General features: G+C 47.2%; 2 non-coding genes across 2 annotated transcripts; both read right to left on the bottom strand.

Moving 5' to 3' along the window:
- Positions 1 to 592: 592 nt before the first annotated feature.
- Positions 593 to 13,894, bottom strand: LOC108282263. The gene is made up of 4 exons (XR_005195372.1): positions 13,646 to 13,894; positions 12,756 to 13,223; positions 2,066 to 2,218; positions 593 to 926 (listed from the first exon to the last, which is right to left on the bottom strand). It is a non-coding gene; the product is annotated as an uncharacterized LOC108282263 (transcript).
- On the bottom strand, positions 5,563 to 5,726 carry LOC119466886. Its single transcript, XR_005195395.1, has one exon. It is a non-coding gene; the product is annotated as a U1 spliceosomal RNA (small nuclear RNA).
- Positions 13,895 to 24,408: the final 10,514 nt, after the last annotated feature.

The following is a 24,408-nucleotide window of genomic DNA, read 5'->3' as shown; positions in this document are numbered from 1 at the left end:
CCCTCGCCCTCTCTGAGCCTCAAAGTTGTCATCCGTACAATATATAAGATGGAGAAGATTCTATCTGAGGTTCCTTCCAGGCAAATTCTTTATGATTCTATGAGTAATAAGTGATTCCCTTGCCCTAGTGGTCTAGCGCACTCCCATACCTGTCGTGAAATTACCCCCATCTTCGCCTCTACTTCAGGGAAAATGTCTGGACTCCAGGAAGTCTATATCGGGTAGTATATGTGTATAAAGCTTTATTACTGAGAGTCAGTATAGTGTCGTGGACTTCAGTTCTGGAATGAGATAGGCCTTGGTTCTCAGGCAAATTTATTCAGGCAATCTGCTGGCTACATGGCTTTGGGTAAATCACTCGTCTTCTCCTCCATCGGGCCAGCCTGGGCTTGTTCTCATGGTCCGTGGTCCATGGTGCATGGAGTCTCTCTCTAGACTTCAAGAAAGAGTAGAATTGCACGAGGCCCTTTGTGATACCGACTTGGAAATAGCACAATACCTCTGCTCCCATATTCTCTGAGCTTCTGTTTTTTCATCTGCTCACAAGGTCACTGTTGATTAACTAGCACATAGTAGAGGCTTAACAAATATGAGTTACTACACCTACCCTTATTCGTGTCATAGAACTCTCTTTTCTAGACATTAGCTCATTAAAGCCCATGATACAAGACAGGCGGATATTTTTATAGATTTATTTCACGGATGGGTGAAAACATGGATACCCTAAGATAGGATGTGACTGGTTCAAGACAACACAGGATGTCAGCAGCAAAGTTGGGGTTGGCCTCTTGACCCACAGTCCAGCGCTTATTTCGTGGTAACTCATCAGAGCTGTCCTTCTCTTTCCCACTTACTATTCCGGTGTCCAGTGTACTCAGCTTCATCTTACCATAGGAATGGAGTAGGGAGCTTTGGGAGTGGAAGGGCTGAAAGGGAGGAAGTACAGTCAGGAAGAAGCAATGAGCTTGGGCTCGGGTAATACATACACTTGGGTTTGCATGCCAGATCTACCGTCATCCGACTCAGTGACTTCACCTCTCCGAGCCTCAGTTTCTTTGTGGGACCACTGCCAGGATTAAATGAGATAAAGCTCACATAGGGGATAACACACGGTAGGTACTTAATACATGGTAGTTCCCATTTTTCTAGCAATAGTTGCCAAAATATTGTGTTGTGGGGGATGGGAGGGGAGTGCTTCAGGAGAAAATGTAGCACAAGTTTTAAAGCTTTAAGGTGTATTGAATCTTTCAGTAAAAGATATATCCCAGAGTCCTGCCACTGGAGTTTGATTCCAGAGGTCTGGGGCCTGCATTTCTGAAGAAGTGGTCTCTAGGCCACAGCTGCAGAATCATTGGCTCAGACACCAATGTTCCAAACACTTTAGAGTTTTATGCAATCCTTCAGGTACCTACTGAGAGCTTCTCACATCCATGATTTCACTCCCAATCACTTCCAACATTTCCTCTCACCGCATGGCCTTTGTATTTGCTGCTCTGTCTGCCAGGGAGGCCCTCCCTTCCCCATCTTCCTCTAGTCCTCATCTCTTCTCAGCCGTAGATCTCAGAGATGCTGATCCCCATGTCTCAGACCAGGCCGACTTCTGCAGCTCCCTCTTAAACTCTCTCCACAGTGGGGATATGATATATATAGTTATCCACTGCATAGCAGAATGGCGGCCAACGATGGACCACCTACATGACTGTGGTCCCATAAGATTATAATGGAGCGTATATAGAAACCCAATGAAAAGCATTTGATATTGACATTGCAGATCAAGTAGGGAAAATGACTGGCATTTAGTAATGGTGCTGAAACATTTGGTTTTCCATATAAAGAAAAATATTAGGTTGGTGTAAAAGTAATCATGACTTTTTGCCATTGCTTTTAAAGGCAAAATCACAATTACTTTTGCACCCACCTAATATGTAAATAAAAATATGCAAAGATATCAATACCAGCTAGGTTTGTGTAAGTATGCCATGATGTTTGCACGATGATGAAATCGCTTGATGACACATTTCTCAAAACATATCCCCGTTGTTAAATGATGCATGACTGTATTTACATGTAGTTTGATGAAGGTTTGTCTTCCTGCTCTAGAGCGTAATCCTTGTGAGGGCAGGAAGTCCATCTGTTTTGTTCGACTCCGTATCTAGTGTCCTGTGATTGTTGAATAAATGACTGAGCAAAGCAATGAATAGTCAAGGATGCTCAAGAACTCCTGAAATCCATTCACAGACCCCAAGTTAAACTTCAGTTATCGGTATCACCCACTTCTCTCTGCCCGTTTAAGCTCTTCGTGTTCGCTAATATGAATGGGTGGGAGAAAACACAGCTAATCTCTCTCATTATTAGTGACCAGATTGAGGAGAAGCTTTGGAAGTACGTAGGAGCACATGTAGACTTTTCTAACTAGTAGAGCTGCTTCCGGGTGGAGCTGGCTGTCTCCTAAGGTAGTGGTTTCACTGCCACTGTGTCTTTGCTTGCTGTGGGTGTGAGTCCTGGATTCCATGCCTGGAAATACCAATTGCGTTTCAGGATTTGATCTCAGAGGACCCAGAATCTTCAGTACCTGTCTGTGACATGAGCTTCATAAATTGCCTTGCAATATTCTCCTTAATGATGTTGATGGCAACGTTTCACGTTGAGCAAACATTGAATCATTTCATTCATTCGTTCAACAAGCATATTCTCCTCTGTGCCGATCACAGGAGATACATGGGGATAAATCAGACAGGGTTCCGGTCCTGCCGGGTTGCAGACTGCAGAGGAACACAGTCACGTAAACAACCAACGAAAATTCAATGTGATCAATTTCAGGATTTTCGTAGAACCCAGAGTCATGAAGCTACAGAGAAGGCACTGAACAGTTTAGAGGGCTTAGGGAGGGCTGCCTGGAGGAGGTATGACTTTAGCTGCATCTGGAAGGACAGTAGAAGTTTTAGCCAAGCAAACCTGTGGTGGGAAAATGGGAAACAGCATTCCAGGTGGAGCAAACAGTCAAAGGACAACCATAAAGGCGGTAAAGGGCATCCGGGTTCCAGGAACCGAACGGCATCCGTAAAAATGTGGGAGGATGTGTGACTTCGAGGGTTTCTCTGGGCAGCCATAGTGGAGACAGCATGCAGGGGTCAGGAGAGAGAGAAAAACCAGTTAGGAGAGAGACCGAGGCAGAGGCGGGTGGTGGCAGTGAGGCTTGGAGAACCAGCCAGACCCAGGGAATGTTACGGAGGGTGATTCCATGGGGCTGTCTTCTTACAGGAAGCAGGTGAGACAGAAGAAGGAGGTTGTCCAATTTCTGGTTTGAGAGTGGCTCCCTTTCTTGAGAAGATACACGCACCTGGGGAGGGATGACAGGCTGTCATTGCAAGCTCTGGGAACTTAGAGCAGCGGGCCACGACCTCCATGCCTATTACGACCACCTTCGTGCATCCATGCAAAGCAGTCTTCAGGAACATGCCCTTGATCACCAAGGCACGGTCCTCAATGCTTTGCAGGGAGGGGTCACATAATCCTCACAGCAACACTCTGAGTAGGAATTGCTACTGATTTCACTTTTCACCTGAGAAAGCCGTGGCACAGAGAGGCTAAGTAACTTGCCAGAGATCACACAGCCAGTCAAAAGCAGAGCTGGCAGGTGAGCTTGGGCAGTTTTGTGCCACAGCTTATGTACGGTGATGATTCTACATGCACACGTGTGTGGAAACAAACAGGCTGAATGTGGTGTCACTCATTAGCAGAAGGGAGTCCGCCCAGAAGAAGCATGGAAAGTGCAAGGCCCCTGGCTGTATACGGCCAGCAGATGTGATTATACTTTATTAATGCAGAGTTGTAAAAATTCTGAAGTCGTGCATACAAATTCTGCGTCTCTTTAAAAATTAGATCTGGTGACATCAGACTGACATCCCTGCACGACATCAGACTTCCTGTCTCTGCAGGAGGGAAAGGGTACTGCTGCCTTCCTTCAGTGAGGCTTGCACTGAGTTGTGCCCCAGTCTCCACCATTCCCTATTACTCTTCACCTGGCCCACCTCTCTCCCGCATGTGTATCTCTGATCAGCCTCTATAGGTATTTGAGTTTGCAGCTCCTGAACTCAGGACCTCTCTGACACTAAAATTATTTGGATCTGTTCTATCTCAACAGTTCTGTGAAGAAGGTAGTTTTATCATGCACCCATTTTACTGGTAAGGAGACTGAGGCATATAGAGTAGAAGGGACATGTTTAAAGCCTTAGATCTCCTGAGTCTGGCCTGGAGACAGAACCCATGTCTTTTAACATCCAGCCTTCCATAGGGGAGGTCAGAGGCCCAGGATGGGACCCCAAGCCAGAGCCAAAACCTCTCCCCAAGGCCCAGCCAGGTGCTTTTCCCCCTGAATCTGTTTCTTCATCCTTCAGACACTGCAGGGAAGCCAGATTCCTCTCCCTGCTGCCTTCAGCTCCCCCGCTCACCCCCGCATTGATCTCCAGCTTTACGAGGGCGACAGGCTACACCTTTTAATTGCATGATTGCATCTTTATGACCTACTCATTGAGCAGGTCTTCTCTGCTGGGCAGCCAGGCACGGGAATTTATATGTGGAACTGAAACGTTTATTGGAATCATATTGATAAAGGCATATTGTGAAAAGGCCCGTGGCTCTAAAGAAGAGGCTGGAGTTCTCAGGAGGCGGGGGGAGAAGGCAGGTCAGCATACTCCCGCGGAGAGAGTTGGTCACTTGTGAGATATAAGGGCAGGGCCTCCCCTCATGCCCTTCCCAACCCTGAAATATTTCCTCTTTCATCTGCCTGTTAGGAGCTGGGTAGGAAAGAAGAAATGCCTGGGAAAAGTACAGAGAAAGGGACTAGGAGATTCCTGAAGAGCAGGATTCCAGGCTCATGGACGCATTGGGATTGCAAACATAGGGATGGCCCCTGTTGAAGGGAGGGAAGGGCCTTCAGGTAGAGGCTTGGTATGAACCAAACACACAGCAGGGGCCGTGAAAGGGCAGAGTGGACTTTGCCTGGAGCAGGATCTACAGGGAAGATTTCTGGTCTGCTTGACAACTCCATGTGACTGTCGTGCAGGCAGCTCACACACAGTGTGCCCCAGATGGAGCCGAGCCTCCTCGTTCTATCAGCAGGTGTGTCCATTGTGGGTAATGACAAATCCGCCCTCCCAGGTGCTTGGGGCACCTGGGAGACCCCTTTGTCTCTTCCCTTTATTCCATTGCCCACCTCCACTACATCACAAACGCTGCAGACTCTACTTTCAAAATATTTGGAGACGTTAAGTTGCTATTGCATTGCCACTCTTTCTCCCATGGATGGAGGCCTCATTACCTTTCCTTGGATTCTTTCAGTAGCCTTGGAATAAAATTTTGTTTCATCCATCATCTCAGCAAGATCTTCCTTATAACCCTATTTTAAATCACAATCTCTGCCCTACACTGCAGTCTGCTGCTTGACCCTGATTACAGAACTTTTCTCTACCAAAAGTATCATGTACTTTATTATTACTATTATCTGTCTCTCCCAGTACAATGTAAGTATCTTTTTCTTTCTTCTTTTTATTTTTTTAGAACCAGGGGAAAGCGTGAACGCAGTCCCCCACTACCACAAATTATGCAGTCGGGTTTCCCACATTTGGGAAAATCGCAGGGGTCAGCACATCTGGAGTGCAATGGATAAGCCTTGTCCTGGGAAAACCACCTTCGTGATCACGGTATCTCCCCTGCCAGGTAAGTATACAATGTAAGTACCTTAAAGGCAGAACCTTTATCTTTTATTCTCTGCCCTAGCTCACATATTCAGCACCAAGGACAGTGTCCTGCACATAGTGGGTGATATATGTGTATATATACACATGTATATATATACAAATAAATATTATGTATGTATATTTTAAGAGACAGGCTCTCACTCTGTCACCCAGGCTGGAGTGCAGTGGTGCAATTACAGCTCACTGCAGCATCTAACTCCTGGGCTCAAGCAATCCTCCTACCTCAGTTTCCTGAGTAGCTGGGACCTCAGGCATGCACCATCATGCCTGGTTAATTTCTAAAATGTTTGTAGAGATGGAATCTCACTATGTTGCCCAGGTTGGTCTCAAACTCCTTGCTTCAAGTTATTCTCCCTCCTCAGCCTCCCAAAGGGCTGGGGTTACTTACAGGTGCAAGCCACCATGCCTAGACATAAATATTTGTTTAACGGGTTCAAGAATGGATTTGGTTGGAGCCAGGTCCTGGGGTGGGGGAAAAGAAGCTCTTCCGTGTTGCTCTGGGAGCTGGAGCATGTGCCCTGAGCTTTGATTTCCACCCGACATGAAACTGTGCGTTAGCAGAGTCCTTACCCACGTTTCAGGCAATCAGCATGCCTTCCCGGAGCTCTGAATTAGTAATATCACGCGCCATGGAGTCAACCCTAAGTGGAGAATTTGGAAGAGGAATAGCTCAGGGGTTAATTTGAATGTATTTCCGTGTCTCAAAATCAGCACACTGTAGGAGAAAGGAATCTGCTTAGCATAGTAAATGGCATTTGATGCGTAGCCTCTTTCTTTAAGTGCGATCTGGGTCATCTGTCTTTTTGATTTTGAGATGATTGTGGTACCAAGTTGAAGGGTAATTCGATGTTAATTGGTGGCAACTAATTAGACCCAGTTTGTGAACTCTCCCAGGCCGTAAGCCATGGATGCTTTGGCTCAGTGTTATAACAGTCAGTGTCCGTCTTTAAAACGGTTCTCTCTTTGATGAGAAACACTGGAATATGGCTAAATGAACCTCCAGAGATCTCTCTTAGAGAGGGGGAGAGTGGATGGTATTTTAGGGCTGGGATCCCAAGTTGGAATGATTAGATTACAAAGTTTAGGCCAGATGTCTCTGAGTTCAAATCCTGGCTTAGCCACTCCATAGCTATGTGGTCTTGGCCAAGTCCCTGACCATGATAGGCCTTAGTTTCCTCATCTTTGTAATAGGTAGGTTACAGTTTTATTCCCAAAGTCCTTGGGAGGCTTAAATTAAATGACCAGAGGAGGGAAGATTGAGTGCCTTTTATTTAACTGTAAGTGTGGCTAAGTATATCGTAGGTGCTTCATGCCATCACATGGGAACATTTGAAGATTCCCCAGAAGTACCTGTTAGGTGGGTATCTGAACGTATGGGTTGTTGTTGAATGAATGGACACAATTCATAGATTATAGGAATGGACCACATTTCCAAAGCAGATGGTAGGACTCGGTATTGAAAATGTGAAGACTGCTCATGAAGAATTCTAAAGTAGAACTTGAAGGGGTCTCTAAGAGCCTTATCATTTTGAAGGTGAGTAGAATCAAGCCCCTGGGAGGGAAAGTGATGGGGCCAAGGGCACACAGTAAGTGAAGGACAGAGTTGTGGCCGGGCGCGGTGGCTCACATCTGTAATCCCAGCACTTCGGGAGGCCGAGGCGGGCGAATCATGAGGTCAAGAGATCAAGACCAGCCTGGCCAACACGATGAAACCCTGTCTCTACTAAAAATACAAAAATTAGCTGGGCATGGTGGCGCACAGCTGTAGTCCCAGCTACTTGAGAGGCTGAGGCAACAGAATCGCTTGAACCCGGGAGGTGGAGGTTGCGGTGAGCTGAGATGGAGCCATTGCACTTGAGCCTGGTGACAGAGTGAGGCTGTGTCTGAAAAAAAAAAAGAAAAGAAAGAAAAAAGAGGGAGGTTAGAACTAAGGTGCCCTCTACTCCAGTATGTCCCCAACTCAGCCTCTTCACAGGTGCACATGGCAGGGAGAGAGGCAGAGCCTAGAACTGTGGTTCAAACATTGGGCAGGGAAAATCAACAACACTCAGAGACTCCTTGGCAACATCCACCACAGGCCTGGGAACTCCCTGTAGTAGAAGATGAACAAAGACAGAACTCATGAGCATCAAGGAGATGCAAGAAAAGAAAGGCATCATAACTCATAGCCATCCACAATAGATTGTGTTGGGATGAGCATTGATATGCCTATTGATCAAAGGAGTAAATGCAAATTGCTGCCAAGTGTCCCCCTGGCCCTGGGTCAATATGCTTCTTAGACAAATAATCCAGGAGCTATTCTTGATACTGGAGATGTCTTAATCGGGGTGGCCAGGAGAGCTTGCATCCCTTAGAGATGTAGCTGCCTTGTGAGCTGGTCTAGTACGATGCTTTTTTCATGACTTCATCCATTTGTTCATTCAATGTATCCTAAATGCTAACTACGTGCCAAGATTCTTGGAGGTACTGGGATGGAGCAATGAACAGGAAGGCAGTCCTTGTCCTGACAGCACTCACAGAATAGACAAATAAATGAAGGAGTTGATTTCAGATGGTGATGAGTGCTGTGAAGAAAGTCACATAAGATCAGGGGATGGAGAGTGAGGGGATGGTGTCTTGCTGAGATTAGGTGATTGGGAAGAGCCTTTCTGAGAGATGGTGACGTGTGTGCTAAGACACCAATGAATCAAAGGAGTCAACCTCATGATCCAGAGTGAAGGGTTCTCCAGGGAGAGGAAACATCATGTGCAAAGGCCCTGGGGTGGGAATGAGCATGGTATGTCGGAGGAACAAAAAGGAGGCTGGAGAAGAGTAGAGTGGCAGGAGGTAAGGTCAGAGAGGTAAGCAGGGACCGGGTGGTGCAGCCACATCTTCCAGGGTAGGGAGGTAGATTTGATCTAAGTGATGAGGCCAGTAGAGAAGGACCAGCCATCTCCTTTCAGTGTGAGCACCTCAGCAACGAAGGATTCACCTAGAATAAGGGACAGACAGCTCCTGGTTGGAGTCCTGTGGGCATGGCCTGGCCTGAGCATGAAAACTTGGGCAAGCTCCTCCCTGCAGTGAAACCTCCATCTCCTTATTCATAACATGCAGGACTTGGACCCATGGATCCCCAGCTCTATCATTCTGGCATTTTTTTCAAGAGGATGTGGTGCAAATATGCAGCCTCAACATGCTTCATTCATTCACATGTGGGAAAACCCTGTTCAGTGGGTCACAAGGCTCTAGTGAGCACGTGCATAGGTGGCAGGTAACCACACTGAGTGCAGGAAGCCCAGCAGAAAACCCAAGGAGGATTCAAGGGCATCCTTGAGTTCAAGGTCACCTCCTCAATCAGCCCTGGGTGTCCTTTTGTCTGACCTCCATGTATCTCAGACACCAATGTGACCTGGGAAAGCTGGTTTGACCCATGACCCTTTGGGGTCTAAACTGTGGACTCCTGGCTTGTAGAGGCCCATAGCACTCTGAAGACAAAGTTTCCTTTGGGTGATGTGGAGTAAACTGAGCCCCTCCATCAGTTCCTATGCCCGTGGGACGAGGGAGGCTGTGATTACAGTGGAGGAGGAAAAGCAAAATTCTGAAAAACGCTTGCATAAGAAGGAGCTCCACCTGCAAATGCGGATCCTGGGCTCACGTGTTTCCAGGTCCATGCTGGTGAGGGCGGGTGCACACCCGTGCAAGACTTCCCAGGCGTGTGTGAGGGTGAGTGTAAGTACCAAGCAGGCAGGAGCTGTGTTCCATTTCATTCACTGCCGATTCCCTAGCACCTGGCGCGTGGTGAGTAATCAATAAACATTTGTAGAGTGAATGAATAAATGTGTGCTCATGTGTAAAAGTTAAAGTTATCTGTTTTCTAACTTGACAATCTGTTATTTGAGCTTTCTGTCCAGGAAATACATTGAGAAAATACTTGGCATCACTATCTACACCCACCGTTTCTTTTTTTTATTTATTTTTAAATCTTTATCGACCAACAACGTGCATGTGGGAAAGTGTAGACATCACTGTGTACGTCTTGATGAATTCTCACAAAACGAACTCCCACGTAATCAGCACCCAGATTAAGAATCAGAATGTTCCCAGCACCCAGTTCAGCTACTGTTCTTCATGGATAGCCGTTATTCTGTGCTCTAGCAGCATAGACTAGTTCTGCCTGCTTTTACACTGTATGTAAATGTAATTACACAACAGGTACTGTGTGTGTTGTCTCCTTTCACTCAATATTATGTTTGTGAAAATCACCCACATTTCTCAGAGAAGTTATGGACTGCTCATTTCCATTCTTGCATAGCAGGAGTTGGTAAATTTGTTCTGGAAAGATCGGGATAGTAAATGTTTTAGGCTCTGTGGGTTACAATATCTCTGTCTGTTGTGACTATTCAATTCTGCTATTGCAGTATAAAAGCTACCATCAACAATAAAGAAATGAATGAACGCGGCTGTGTCTAATAAAACTTTATTTACAAAACAGGAGGGGGCTGGATTTGGCCACCAGCTGGATTCGCCAAGCCTCTCATATGGTACACCTTTCTGGGAATATGACGCAATGTATCCACTGAACTGCTGATGGACATTTGGGTAGTTCTCAGTTTCAGGTATTAGAGGAGTGTACTCAGAAAATTCTCACACCTGTCTGTCAGTGCACATATGCAGTCATTTCTGTTGGGCGTGTCCCTCATGTGGGATCTCTGGGTTATGGCATCGGCACCTGTTCAGCTTTAAGAGACACCGTCAAACAAACAATTGTAACACCATCGGTTCTTAATTAGGTGAGCACATGTGTTCTCATGCGGTGCAGCTGTTTTCTTTGCTTTGTGCTGTCCTGCTGATTGGTACCTTGCACTGCTTGTTACTGTCACCGGGAACTGCCCTCAGAGGTTGCAACTTCATCAGAGACGTGCTTGGAGGGCAGCCACCAGCTCTTCAAACATGGCCGATCCTTAGTACAACCTGGAATCAAGGCATAGGCAACCCGTTAACTCAAAGGAGTCAACTTTGATGAGAGGTTTTATAAGTAAACTCCTCTTTTGTATACGGACGTATCCTGTCTCTTCACCTGCCGTTGCCTTTACCATAACAACCCACCTTGCGTGGCAAGCAAAGGGGGGCCTTCCAGATAAAATGAAAGACAGAGTCTTTGCTAGTTCTGTTTGGAAATAGCCACTCACTTCGGTTCCTAAGCAAACTTACCAGTTTAGTGAACCCCATGCTTCTTTGAGTATCTCCCTTTGAAGACCTTTGAGCCATTCAGCCTAGAGAGCCAACTGCTATGATTCTGGATTTCCGTAAGCACCGGTCATCAGGGTAGCAAGCACCATGGACATGACGACTGAGCAAACTCACACCTGAGTTCAAATTATGCCTGTGTCATTACTCCCTCTGGCTTTGGGCACATTCTTTAACCTTCCTGAAATTCAGCTGCTGTGTACCATCTCATCTAATCCCTCCAGTGACAACAATGAAAGCGGTATTATCATAATCTTCACTTTAAAGATCAGGAAGCTGAGGCTTTGAGATGTCAAGGTCTTGCTTGAGCACAGACTCACACCTCAATCCTGAAATCTAACTTCAAAGACCATCTGTGGCTGTTACGCACAGGTTCCAGTTACGCAGCAAAATAGCTTCCTTCGGAAAAGTCACCACTTTGTGTTTTTAGAGTCCTGAGTTTGGCTCATCAGGAACAATCTCCTTTTCTTGGAGAAATAATTCAATGTTGGATGCAGTCTTATGGAAAAAGTGACTTCCCTCCAAATTCTTGTAATGAGACAGTTCTTGCTGAGGACAAAATATTGAGGTCTTTTGAGGAGATGGTATTTCTTAGTGGAGATATGCATTTTTTTTTTTTTTCAGCAAAGGACCTGCTGTTTTAAATTTCCAACAACTGGCTTACTTTTTAAATGCTGGAAAGGAGTGAGCTTTTAGTGCCATGAGTCATCTCTGGGCTGGTGAACTCCACCAATCCTGAGCATCAAGTCAGCCAAATGTGAAACTGGTGTTTTCAAATGCATTTCCACTTCCTCAGAAATAAAGCTGGTGTTGTTTTTTGAAAAAATTAAAATTACATGATCCATTATTAAGTATAAAAGGGAAAGCACTGGTGAACCTTCCTCCACCAGCTGATCATGGTTTGCCTGACAATGTTTCATTCAGTCACTAAGTATATAAGCCTAGCACATTTACTGCTGTCACTTAGCAAATATACCCAAGGTGTTTACCTGTGGAAGTGGACAGGTAGATTTCTAGCTGAGTGATTCATGCATTCACCTGGTTAAGAAATCTATCAGGAGGGCGGGGCTCAAAGTTCCGCCAAAAGATTGCCCTAGGCTCAAGACCTGTTCTTTGAACAGCATCAGGCATGTAGGAGGCCATTTACATCCAAGGTGGAGTAAAAACCAAGATGGCGCCCTACAGAGTGAAAACCAGGATGGTGCCTAGAGAGCCAGAGGTGGCCATTTACACCCGTGGGCTACGGAGGTTTGGCATGGCAGGACATAAAGTGACTTGGAGGCTAAGCCCACAGCTCTGGATGGGCCAGAAACTGTAGAGTGACCTACGGATCCTGTAACACCAAATGACCCCAGGTCTTAGACCCCTCTCCCCCACCCGCCAAATACTGGATTGTCCCATCAGAGATCCCTTAGAGGGAAAGACTCCCAACTTCCTAGCCAGCAAGACTATGGATGGTGAAGGGTAGATTTCAAGCACTGAGGCATGAGAGAATTCCTGTTTCCCTTTGCCATTTTTCCAGCTAAGACTTTGTTAAACACCACTTTCTGTTAATTACGCATTTCTGAGAGGCTTGCACTAGACTGCTGGCAAGAAGGTGAGCAAACCCTGGCTGACCTGCCTTGTAGGCTCTTGGAGGTGTGTGAGGGAAAGGAGCAGGAATGTGTGGCACAGGCAAAGTGACGACACTGTCCAAGACACAAATTACGCCCATGTGAGCAGCGAGGCGATTGTTCCAATGATCAATGTTGGAAAACCAAAGGTGCTCACCCGCCTCGGGCCTTGCCCTGGCTGCAGACGTAACCTGGAGAAAGCAATTCACACTGATTTTTCCCAAGCCCTGGGATCCCACCTTCAGCCTGGAACCCAGGCCTTCGGTAATGAGCAGCCTGGGCGAATGAGGTTTGGAGTCGAAATCCATCTGAGGCCTCTCTCCCTGCCAACGTCTACAGCTTAATAATTGCTTCCCCGCTCCTGCTACATTCAGGTTCAAGAGGAGCGTGAGCCCCTCCAGCAGCATTATGCAAATAGGGCCCACTCCGTTCCGGCGGCATATAGAATATGTAAATTTATGGCGGTGGCGGAGGCTGTTTAAGACAGAAGATTTCTCAATGATGAAATTAGATTTTCTAGAAAGAGGCTTCCGAGGACCTGTCTCCGTTCCTCTGCCTCGTGCTGTGCTGTGGCCACCAAACCAGGGCTCTGGGAAATAATTAAGCGAATTACAGTCTCAAGCCTCTTTTTTTAAAAAAAATAAGGACGGAAAGAAGAAATAGACCAGGTTTCACGAGGCCACAACAAATGCATACTTTATGGAATGTGTAAACAGGAAGGGAGGCTGAGTGGGAGGGAGGGAGGCCGGGGTGGAGCAGGGGCTCTGGTTAGCAAGAGGCATTAATGCCGGGCAGAGAGGCTACAGCGTCACCTTGGCCCTCAACCCGGCCCTGCGGAGACTCCAATTGGGGGGGACAAGGATGGGGACAGTCAACAGAACCATGGGTCCTGGTGGCTGCCTCACCCCTAACACTGCAGCTCTGATCTGCTTCCCACGCCTGCCTTCTCATGAATTTGCTAGAAGGCAGTATTGATGTCATTTCAAAAAATGCAAAATTAGCAATCTAGACCAGAGGTTCTCAAACTCAAACATGCATCAGACTTACCGGAAGGGCTTGTGAAACACAGATGACGGCCCCCCCACCGGGGTCTCAGAATTTAGTCAATTCAGGGAGGGCTGGAGAATTTGCATCTCCAGCAAGCTCCGGGGTGATGGCTAATGCTGCTGCCCCAGGCAACCGACGTTGAGAGCCGTGGCCCTAGAGTTCTGTTTCCATTTGACAGACGGTGGAAACTGAGGCCCAAAGAGTTAGGTGGTTTGCCAAAAGTCACACAGTGGAGTCAAGGCCTGGGTATGGATCAGCCTCTTTCCACCATTATCGTCTTTGGTCATTGTCACCATCATCACTATTGTCACTGTCACTTGCTAAGACCTTTCTATGTGCCAGGCACTGTGGTAGGCACGTGTATGCCTGACTTCACTTAGCCTTTACTGCAGTTCTACACCAGAGCTGCTACTACGATCCCCATGGGGATCCTGAGTCTCAGCTTCAAATTGCTTCACCTCTTGAGCCTCAGGTTTCTCAACTGTAAAATGGGGAGTTCTCACCTTTCAGAATGTTGAGAGGATTCAATGAGATTCCACGCTTAATGTGCTCAGCACAGAGCCCAGCACACAGAAAAGACTCAGTTATTAGACATTACGGTAATTATTATTATTCTTATCTGTCAAGTTGTGTGGATTAGGAAACACAGCCAGGTTGTGAAGTGAGCAGAAGGTTTAAGAATATAAAGATCTTGATTTCAGCCCCGAATCCTGAACTCACCTGCTGTAAGACTGGGAAGGGGGGTGTCACCCACCTTCTCTAACGCCTGGCTTTTGTGAAAAGGAGTTGAGACAACTTAAAGTTCCCAGGATACTTTCACCTGTAAAATTCTCTGATGCCACAACTCCCCACATTGCCCGAGTGTGGATGCTATCCTCCTCACCTGACTTCACATATAACTGTATCAGCTTCCTCCCGGGCTCCTTGCCTCTGGTCTCAACCCAGCCAATCCACCATTCTAAAATTCCCAAGTGGCAGCCTGATTCTGTGCTTTCCCACTGAAACTTTCCATAGCTCACGACTTCTCTGCTTTCAGTCAAGTCTGACCATCTCAGCTTGGCATTCGAACTCCTTCACGACCTGCCTGCTCATCTGCTTCTCCCTCTTCCACTCTGTGTTCCAATAATGTATGGAAGCACGTTTTACACTCAGGCACCATACTATTTCCTGCTTCCAGACTCTGGTTACTATACCTTCTGCTTCACAGCCCGTCCCTGCCTTTCTTCTCTTCCCCTGCAAACTGTTTGACCTTCAGCGTTCAGCTCAGATATTTTGTGCCCTGAAAAGGCTTCCCTCTCTTGTCTTTTTCCTGTCTCCCACCCCAGGTTGGATAAGGTATTTTACCCCAGCTGCCCATAGGCATCTCATTCTCATGCTTAATAGTTACATTGTAATAGTCTACTGACTTTTCTGTCTTTTTCAATGGACAGTGACTGATTTAAAGGAAGAGACAAATTTATTCATCAAGCTTTTTGGAAATTTCCTGGCTTGCTGTTTGTCTGATCTGCTGTCTGTCAGCCCCATGAGTGCAGAGGCCTTATATATTTTGTTTGCCACTGTCATTGCAGTACTTATTACCATGCCTGGCACATACTGTATGTTCAATCCTTGAATTAATAAATCTGAAATCCCTGCCCATTTTCCTAGATTTCTTACTAACCATTACATCCCTACTGCCTGGCAAAATGTCGGGAATAGAAGTGCTCCGGAAATATTTGCTGAATGAACAAATATGTGAATAAAATGAATGACTTCACATATAACTGTATCAGTCAGCTGTTGCTGTATAACAAACAGCCACTAAATCTCCATTGCCTACAACAATAAGCATTATTTCTCGTCTAGCTTTATTCTGCAAGGAGCTGGCGCAGCCCTGAGCTGCAGGTGGTGCCTAGTTTGACTCTGCATGTCCGTCAGCCTCTGTGTATGAGCAAGTTAGCAAGAACGTGCTTCTTTCAGGGCAGGGACAGAGATGCAAGAGAAAATGTGGAAAGTGCCGGGTTTCTTAAGGTCTCACCCCGGAGCTAGCACACTGGCCCTTCTGCTTACATTCCATTGGCCAAAACAAACCACGTGATCAAGCGCTAAGTGCAGGGACCCACCCTGCAAGAGGAGAGGCTGCGAAGTCACATGGCAAAAGGCATGGATAAAGGGAGAGTGAAGAATTGGGGTCAATAATTCAACTCAGTCCAATGGCCGATCCCAGCATCCAGCCCAGAGAGCTTATAGCGCATGGTCACCATGCTCTATCACCATCTAGACAAAGTGACCCTGTGTGGACCACCTCCCACCCTGCCCTAGGTGGCTCTTCCACGTTCAAACCTCTAGAATATCTTTGTACTTTCTGCCTATTACACTCTCTTTCATCCCCCACCCTGCAGTTTTCAGTGATTTTCCCTAAGCCCTTATTAAACAATCTCTAGATCTCAGCCCATGATATTGGTGCACTGGGGCATGTCAGAAGTGTCCCCTTAGCCTGTCCTGATGCACAGAACTTCCTCCTTCCCATCCTCCTCCCGCCCTACGGTGTGTGTTGCGAGGGTCCCCCTGATGTTTAATGCATGAGCTCCGCATCCTCCCAGCAGCCGCTGCAGACAGATTCACTCAGCATGGGAACGGCCATGAAATCAGATGACTGTACAGGAAGCGGCTCCTCGCCCCTCCCCGATGGCTGTGATCCTGCCCTGTTTCAACTCACTTCCAGTTTTGTAATCTCTTTTATTAATGTGCCAGAGGCAGAGAAAAATGCGTTTGTAATTTCTCCTTAATGGCTGGTAGAACTTCTTTTTGCTTCCTTTCTGAGGATTTGTTTGTGGCATGTGTGCACACACACACACACACACACACACACACCAGGTCAGGAGGAATTGAGTGGGAAGGCAGTAGATGTAAAAGCACAGAGTCTCGGAATATTTAAGGAGGAGAGGATCTGAGTCCAATGGTTGTCACATTGTGTTCCCAGAGCCCCAGGGTCCCTCAAAATAGCATCAGAGAGTGCTGCAGGGTGAGGAGGAAGAGGGAGGGAGCTGCAACCCCTCCCCGAACCTTGCTTCAGTCAGAACATCTCTGTTCTTACCTGCTTTGTAGATTGTGGTTATGCAGGAAGCTTGTTTGGAATTAAAGGCTTTGCTGCTGCACAAAAAATATGCGACAACCCTCATCCCCTGTACTCTTGGTTTCACAGAAAGGGTAGACCAGTCTCAGAGAGTCTGTGAGACTTATCCAAAGTCACAAAGTGAGTTAGGGGCTGGAGGGGACTCAGGGACCAGGCCCCCAGCTTTCCAATTCCAAAACTTGGTGCTATCACTTGCAAACAGGCTGTGTCAGAATGCCAAGCGTCTTCCCTGAAATGGCTTGATATATGTTTTTCATTTCCCTAACACATAGACCATGGATTCTTCTACTAAGGGAAAGCGCGATGGCGGGGAGGCCTCTTTTTCTTTTCTGTGAAACAAACAGATCGTGAGCACCTAGCATGCAATTGGCACTGAACTGCTGGGGCGTTAGATGCCTATTACTGAATCGAAACTGCCCCAGTAGGTGGGCATGATTGTTTTCTGTGTTTACAGAAGAGGAAGTTGAGGTTGGGCTGGATGAACCACTTCAAAGACACAGGGTCAGGACAGGTGAAAATGAGATTCAGATGTGGGTTCACCTTACGCTGAAGATCCTCATGGTCTTTAAAAGCCCAAATCATTCAGATGATAATACACGATGGCAGTGATCACAGCTGCTGCCGGATCTGAGTGTTTGAGCCTGGCCCAGGCTGAGTGCTTTCCACGCAGGACTGCCAGGTACAGTTGTGCAGGATGTGTACTGCAGAAGAGCTCCCAACCAAAGAGGCAAATGAGAGCTGAACCCAGTCTTTGGGCTGCTAAGCAGACCATGGCATAAGGCAGTGCCCACCTGGAGCATGAGAAAACCCTTCTCTAATTGCTCTGCCACTAGGGGCTGGCTTTTCCTAATTCCTGCAAAGGCATACTGTGCAAGCCGCTGTCCTGTTTGCAGATACAATCTCTCGCCCCCACAGACTCTGGGCAGCTTTGTTACTATATCCATTTTAAAAATGAGGAAAAAGAGGCACAGAGGAATTAGATGTCTTGACCAGCATCCTGCAGCTCTTTCAGGGACAGACAGCAATTTGAACTCAAGGTTGCAAACCTCCAAGGCTAGATGAGGTAGGAATTTGTAGCTATATCCACCCACACTCACGAGTTTCACAGGGTTCTAAGGATGAAATCTGGAGATGCAGTTTGGGGGTTCCTAGAAGGAGGTATTCTCTGCCCTGAGTAATGGGAATCAAGAGAGATTTCGAGACTGGAAATGACGCCCTAGAGAATCGATCTAGCTGCGCCTTTTCAATTAGTCTGTTTTTGGATCACGTGGTTACATTCTTCCCTGCCACTTTCCTCCTTGAAAGAGACCCCCCAGAGGGAGCAAAAGACCTCTACTGTAGACCTGACCTTCCCTTCCCCATCTCCCCTGCCCCGCACCCTCTGTCTCGGAAAACGTTAGAGCTGCAAGAAGAGTCCCCTGGTGATAGACATCACAGCAAAGCCAATCGTCAGGCAGTGTCCCAGAGCCAATTATTCATTCTGAGGGACCCCGAGGTGGTTTGAGGAGTTGACAGATAAAGAGGAAATAATTCGCAATTTGCTGTTTACACATAATCAGTGTGTACCAGGGAAAAAAATAGTTCACAGCTTCCAGCTTCCCACGTTTTATTTTGATCTTCTCCTAAATCAATACGTAAGTGGAAAGGTGGAGGGAGACAAACGTTTTGGGAAAAAGACTTTTGGGTGTGCTTGGCTATAGAAAAGACCCTGTAAACACAAGGGCGTGGCCAAGGAAGGCTGAATGAGAGCCTGTTCCCCACTTCCAAAAAACAGGGAGCAGCCAATGACAGTGAGAGGACTCTTCCTCCATGCCAGGCTCTTACCCTAGCTATTACTGCGCGTCCTCTCGTCCACCCTGTGAGGGAGATTCTGCTGTCAGTTCAATTTCACAGGTGGAGAAATTGAGGCTCCAGGACATAAAGTTTCCTGTCCAAGTACATGTGACCCACACGAGCTGAAACCGGGACTAGCCACCCAAGCCAGGCTGATGTTGAAGTCCAGGGTTTTTTTAGTTTATCGTTTTGCTCCGCGTTGTTTCTTGAGTTTTGATGCTGTCCTTTATTTTGGAACCCTTAAGGAGCTTAAAACATGGCTTGTTCTCTAGGGGAGAGGGTCTTGGGGAGGTATCTCCTCTCCAGTTGTCCACGGCTGATTGTCAAGATGATAAGTAGCTAATAAAGTAGGTGAGGTCCCTGGGGAGAAAGGGGAGTTGGGCAGGAGACCTCAGGGAGGCAGGCATGGTGGCGGTCAGTGGCTGCTGTTCATGGCTTAGGAGGAAGGGTCCACTCAGGGACGTTTCCCAGTTCCGCATTTTTGGAGTTCATTCTGTCTGTTTCTTGTGCTCCTTGAGAAATTGATTATCTCTTGCCAATGTCTACCCTTCTCTCTCACCTCACTTGGACTTAAAGCAGTGAAGGTTCCTTCTGAGAACTTCAGGTTGTTCTTCCTCTCCTATCTGAACGTTCTCTCTCCTCTCTGTGGCCTAAGACAATAGATTTTGGAGCCACAGGGACCTCAAAAATGGACCTGGTCTGGCCCCAGAGTCAAGAGAGATAAAGGGCCTGAGCCCCATTTCATAGACAAGGCCATTGAGACCAAGTGCCAGCTGTTGGCCCAAAGTCGGGGAGAGGACTCAGATCCACCCCCAGCCCTCCGGGCCTGGACGACCTGGCTTCTTCAGCGGGGAAGCCTGTCTCTCTCTTTGTTCTCTATCTGCCACTGAGTCTCCCAAGCTTTGTGCAATTTACATCGACACGCACCCACATTTGCATTTAACACACAGACACACGCAGACACAGGACTGCTCCTGGCTTGAACAACAAGGGATGCCAAATGCCGTTCACATCTTTCTGGGGAGGCGCGTATCCATCCCGATTCTGTCTCTGCCAAATGTGCCATACGTAGCAGACGTACATATATTCCGCGTCAATTTCCTTAATCTCCCTCACAGCTGTCCCTTTCCGCGGCCTCTGCTACAGCGTTCCCAAATTACTCGTCTCCTGACTGGTATCACAGCCTGTTCCCTGACTCCTCCAGCCCTTTAAAAACAACAACAGCGGGCCGGGCGCGGTGGCTCAAGCCTGTAATCCCAGCACTTTGGGAGGCCGAGGCGGGTGGATCACGAGGTCAAGAGATCGAGACCATCCTGGTCAGCATGGTGAAACCCCGTCTCTACTAAAAATACAAAAAATTAGCTGGGCATGGTGGTGCGTGCCTGTAATCCCAGCTACTCAGGAGGCTGAGGCAGGAGAATTGCCTGAACCCAGGAGGCGGAGGTTGCGGTGAGCCGAGATCGCGCCATTGCACTCCAGCCTGGGTAACATGAGTGAAACTGCATCTCAAAAAAAAACAACAACAACAACAACAACAACAACAACAACAGCAAGAACCACCATCACCACGGCTGCTGTTTACGCGGCCCTTGCTCCGTGCCCAATATAGGGTTACACGGAGGGGTGGCATCTTCCGTTGCTCTTTCAACAACCCTGGAACAGAAGCGTTACTCGCTCCATTTTGCAGGTGAGAAAAATGAGGCTTCGAGTTTAAGTGCGTTATGCAGGGCTGGGGGTTGAGCTATGGAGCTGTGGTGGACGCTGAGACTCGTGCCAGCAGCTCGTGTCACAGGCTGCTCCCTCGATCATCCCATCCCTCCCAGCCGCTGGTCATGACACGGTGGACAGTCCTCGTTTCAGAGGCCCCAGGAGGCAGCAGCTGAGAAAATGCACCATTTCGACCTCTGATCGGGTCGTTTCTGTCTAGGTGAACTTGGGTAAGTCCTTTAAGCTCCCTGAGCCTGTGTCCACTCTTGTGACATGTGGATCACAGTTGCACCTAGACCCACAATGTTGCCATGGAAACTGATAAGATCATTGCAAAGGAAGCAACTTGCACCATTCTCAGTACCCAATGAACGTTTGATAATTAAAATATTGTGAAATAAAGAGATGATGCATGTGTGTGTGTGTGTGTGTGTGTGTGTGTGTGTGTGTGTGAAGGGTCTTCCAGGTGGAGCCCTGCCTTTCTTTCCATCAATGATGCTCACCACAGCTATCTCGCATCCCAGCCTTTGGCCAGAAGCCCCTTCTGGTCTCCCCAAACTCCCCACACTTCTCACCTCTGTTTATTGGTCCAGATGGGTCTATCCGTCCATCTGCCTTACAGACCCTGAGTCAGCTTGTCCTCTGTGCCCAGCTCAGAGACTGGTTCCTACTTGGTGTCCCCCCATTTTTTGCCCATGGGAAATCACCTCCCCCTCCTCTGGACATGGCCTTGACTTCCAGTGTCTTTCAGTCCTGATGTCTTACTGTGTGCCATGGTAAAGATTTAGCTACACCTCGAGGACAGGAGCTCACCTTTTTTTTTTTCTTTCTCTTGCCTTTAAATGCCACTAGAGGGGAGAAACCCTGGGTCTCTGAATGACTGTGTGAAACAAGGCCCCACCACCTGCCAGCCCACATAGGACAAGACATGACGGAAAACAAAACTGATGATGCCAAACTCTAGTCTTGGAAGTCAGGCCAGTTTTTACCTCCAGCAAGGACTGAGAAAGCTGAGATTGAGAGAGGCCCAAGGAAGGGTCTTGGGTGAGCAAGAAATAAACCTTTGTTGTGTTGAGACATTGAAAACTGGAGATTGTTATAACAGCAAAACTGCCACAATACATCTATCTGTCTTTCTTCCTGTCCCTGTAATGTTCCAGAAAAAAAATTGAAGTCATTTACAAACATGTATTTTTAAAAGGAATGAAACAAAATTAGAAAAATGCATGTAGGAACATAAAACAGAACCAGAAATAACATGCAGAAATGTATTTGATTCAAATCAACACCCCTACTATGTGTGGACCAAAAATATAGCTCTGAGCTTCCTAGTAGCCAGGGTAAAAAGGGAAACCTGTTTAATTACATACTTCCCAGAGTGTTTGAGATAAATGAAAATGCATTCACAGAATAAATACAATGAAATATGAGATTTTTTCTACCTGACATATGAAATATGAGATTTTTTTTCTACCTGACATTTTCATGAAAAAGATCATTGAGTAACAGCACAACTCTTTAGTACTGCTGGGGACTTTCTCTTCATAGCGAACTTTTTTTCATGCCCTATCTTCTTTAAACACTTGAGAATATGTGTACATATAAGCATATTGATGATGTCAAGGAGCTCTCTTAATGCATCTGACGCGGAGGGACTTGCGTTCTCTGTAGGCCTGAGACACCCTTGCAGGAAGAGATGCTACCATCTTCATTCCTGTATTTTTATAGTTTAGTGTAGAGCTTGTTACATGGTGGAAATACATAGCGAATATTATTACCACTGACGTTAAATATGTGAGTGTATGCTACGTGTGCCAGGCTAGTCCACTGGGAACTGTGAACCCTACACTGGATTTACATGTAGTATGTCTGTGTTTTATGGTGTACTAGCTATATGATACATGCAAGTTGAGTATGTGTGCTATGTATTGAGAGTGTGTTGTATATGTGTGTTGTGTGTGCGTCGTGTGTATTTTGTGCTGTGTTGTGTGTATTGTGTTTGTTGTAGGCACGTCATTGCATGGATTTTGTGTAGGTGGTGTGGGGATATCGTGTGAACATTGCATGTGTGTTTTGTTTGGGTGTCGCATGGGTGATATGGGTGCTTTGTGTACGTTGTGTGTTTTTGTGGAGGTGATGTGGATGATGTAAGTATTGTTAGTTGTACTGTATTGGAGTGCTGTGGTCTGTTGTGTGTGTGTTGGGAGTGTGTAGCCACGTGCATCCCATCACTCTGTATGCCCTGAGTGTCCCACCTGTTCCCTGAAGGCTCAGGGCACACTCTTTGTGTGTGACTCATGTCATGTGTGTCCCTTTTATAAGTGCAGGGCATGCTTCTTGGACGTCTAAGGGCATATGGGCTTGCACCCTGCCACCCCTCACGCTTCATGCAGAATCTGTGTAAGCACGAGTTAGGCGTGTGCCCCAAAGTCATTGCAGATACATCTAGAAGGTGGTGACTATTGTCTTCAAACAGAGAGCAGCCATTAACACATTCATTAATTAGGATCATGTTGACACTTCTACTGCCGACTAAAAACATCTGTTTGTTTAATCAGAGTCGCCTTAATTCCTTACACTTCTTCTCTCAGTGAGAGAGGATGGGCTTGTTTTCCCCACGTGTGTACACTGGGGTTTTATGAGGTGGGGGCATAGGCTCTGTCAATATTGTCACAGGGTGACAGCTCTTGGGACAGCCTACCGTCTTCCTAAGCTCACAAATGAGCCTCCCTTTCCACGGTGAACAAAGAGTCGTACCTGGGTCAATTTGCCAGTGGCCAGCCCTTGTTTATTGGTATAGCCTGAATGACACGTTATAGATCAGATGGAAGAACTCTCCCGCAGCGCTGGGTCTAAACACTGCAGGGTGTGCTCGGTACAGGGCAAGGCAGCTGCTTCGTGTCTCTGTGCCTTTAACCTAGGTTTGTACCTTACGCTCCTCAATAAGCAGACAGTAACCCTGGCTGAGTCAGTTTCCCTCTCCCGTGACCTCGGTTTTCTTTCGTGTAAAATGGAACAATAAAAATACAAAATTAAAGATTCAGAGAAAACATATGTACAGGCATCCGCATCACAGAACGTGGAACCCAGGGGATGCGTGAGAAATGTCACTTCTATCCTCTCAGCTCACACCCTACATGAATTCACAGAGGACGGGGAAGATGACCGAGGAAAAGACCCAAGGTCAGGGACTGACTCTCGTCATGGACCCTGAGTCATCGGTTTCCCATAGGTTACACCCTTGGACGTTCACCCTGTGCACTGCCCCACTCCTCTGGGCCAGGCTGGGATCACAAATGAGCTCACAAATGAGCTGGGTGCTGGACACACAGGTCCCCAAGGTACAGTTTCCTTGGGAGACTCATCATGGCCCGATGAGAGACACTTTGCTGTGCAGGATGAGGGATGAGCTTGAAGACCAAGCAGGATCTCATTGACGAAGGTGGAAAGAGAAAAGCACTACCAGCAGAGAGAATCGGGGAGCCACGGCGAGACTAAGGCTCCCAGGGCTGGGAGCATCAGGGAGAGGTGCAGGGTTTAGGCTGAAAGGGATGAGGGGTTGGACCATGGAGAGGTTTTACCCCGTACCAGCCTCCAGGCAGGGGGATGGACCACGTGACTTCACTGAAGTCCCTTCCCAGCCAGCCTTTTGGGACAGCTCCAACCAGGACTTATTGTTCTGGCAAATCCCCCAAAGCTCTGGGAACCGAAAAGCGCAGGAAAATGCAGGACCATCTGCCAGGTCCTTGCCTTTCTTCTTCTTCTTCTTCTTTTAATTATGAAATGTCTATTGCTGGACTATTGATCTCCTGTTTGTACGAGCAGCTGGGGTGATATACGGTGCGCTAGTCCACTCCTTTAATTCTGCAGCGCGATTGAATACTGCCTTGGATGAAGCGCCTGTTACTCATGCATTCGAGAAGTGAAATCGCTTGTAGCACTGAGGGAGGGCTTTAGAAGGAGGATGGGCAGTCCTACGGTGAGAGGAGGGTGTCTCTTTGGGTCTCCTTACTGAGAAGGGCAGACCCTTATCTTGGGTCAGAGGGACGAATTGGCCCTGTTGAAACCTTCTATCCCTGCGTTGGCCTCCAGTCCTGGTCTTTCACTC

This window comes from Cebus imitator, unplaced genomic scaffold (genome assembly GCF_001604975.1).
Source record: "Cebus imitator isolate Cc_AM_T3 unplaced genomic scaffold, Cebus_imitator-1.0 Scaffold237, whole genome shotgun sequence".
Lineage (NCBI taxonomy): Eukaryota > Metazoa > Chordata > Mammalia > Primates > Cebidae > Cebus > Cebus imitator.
This window is presented reverse-complemented; position numbering and strand designations above follow the sequence as displayed.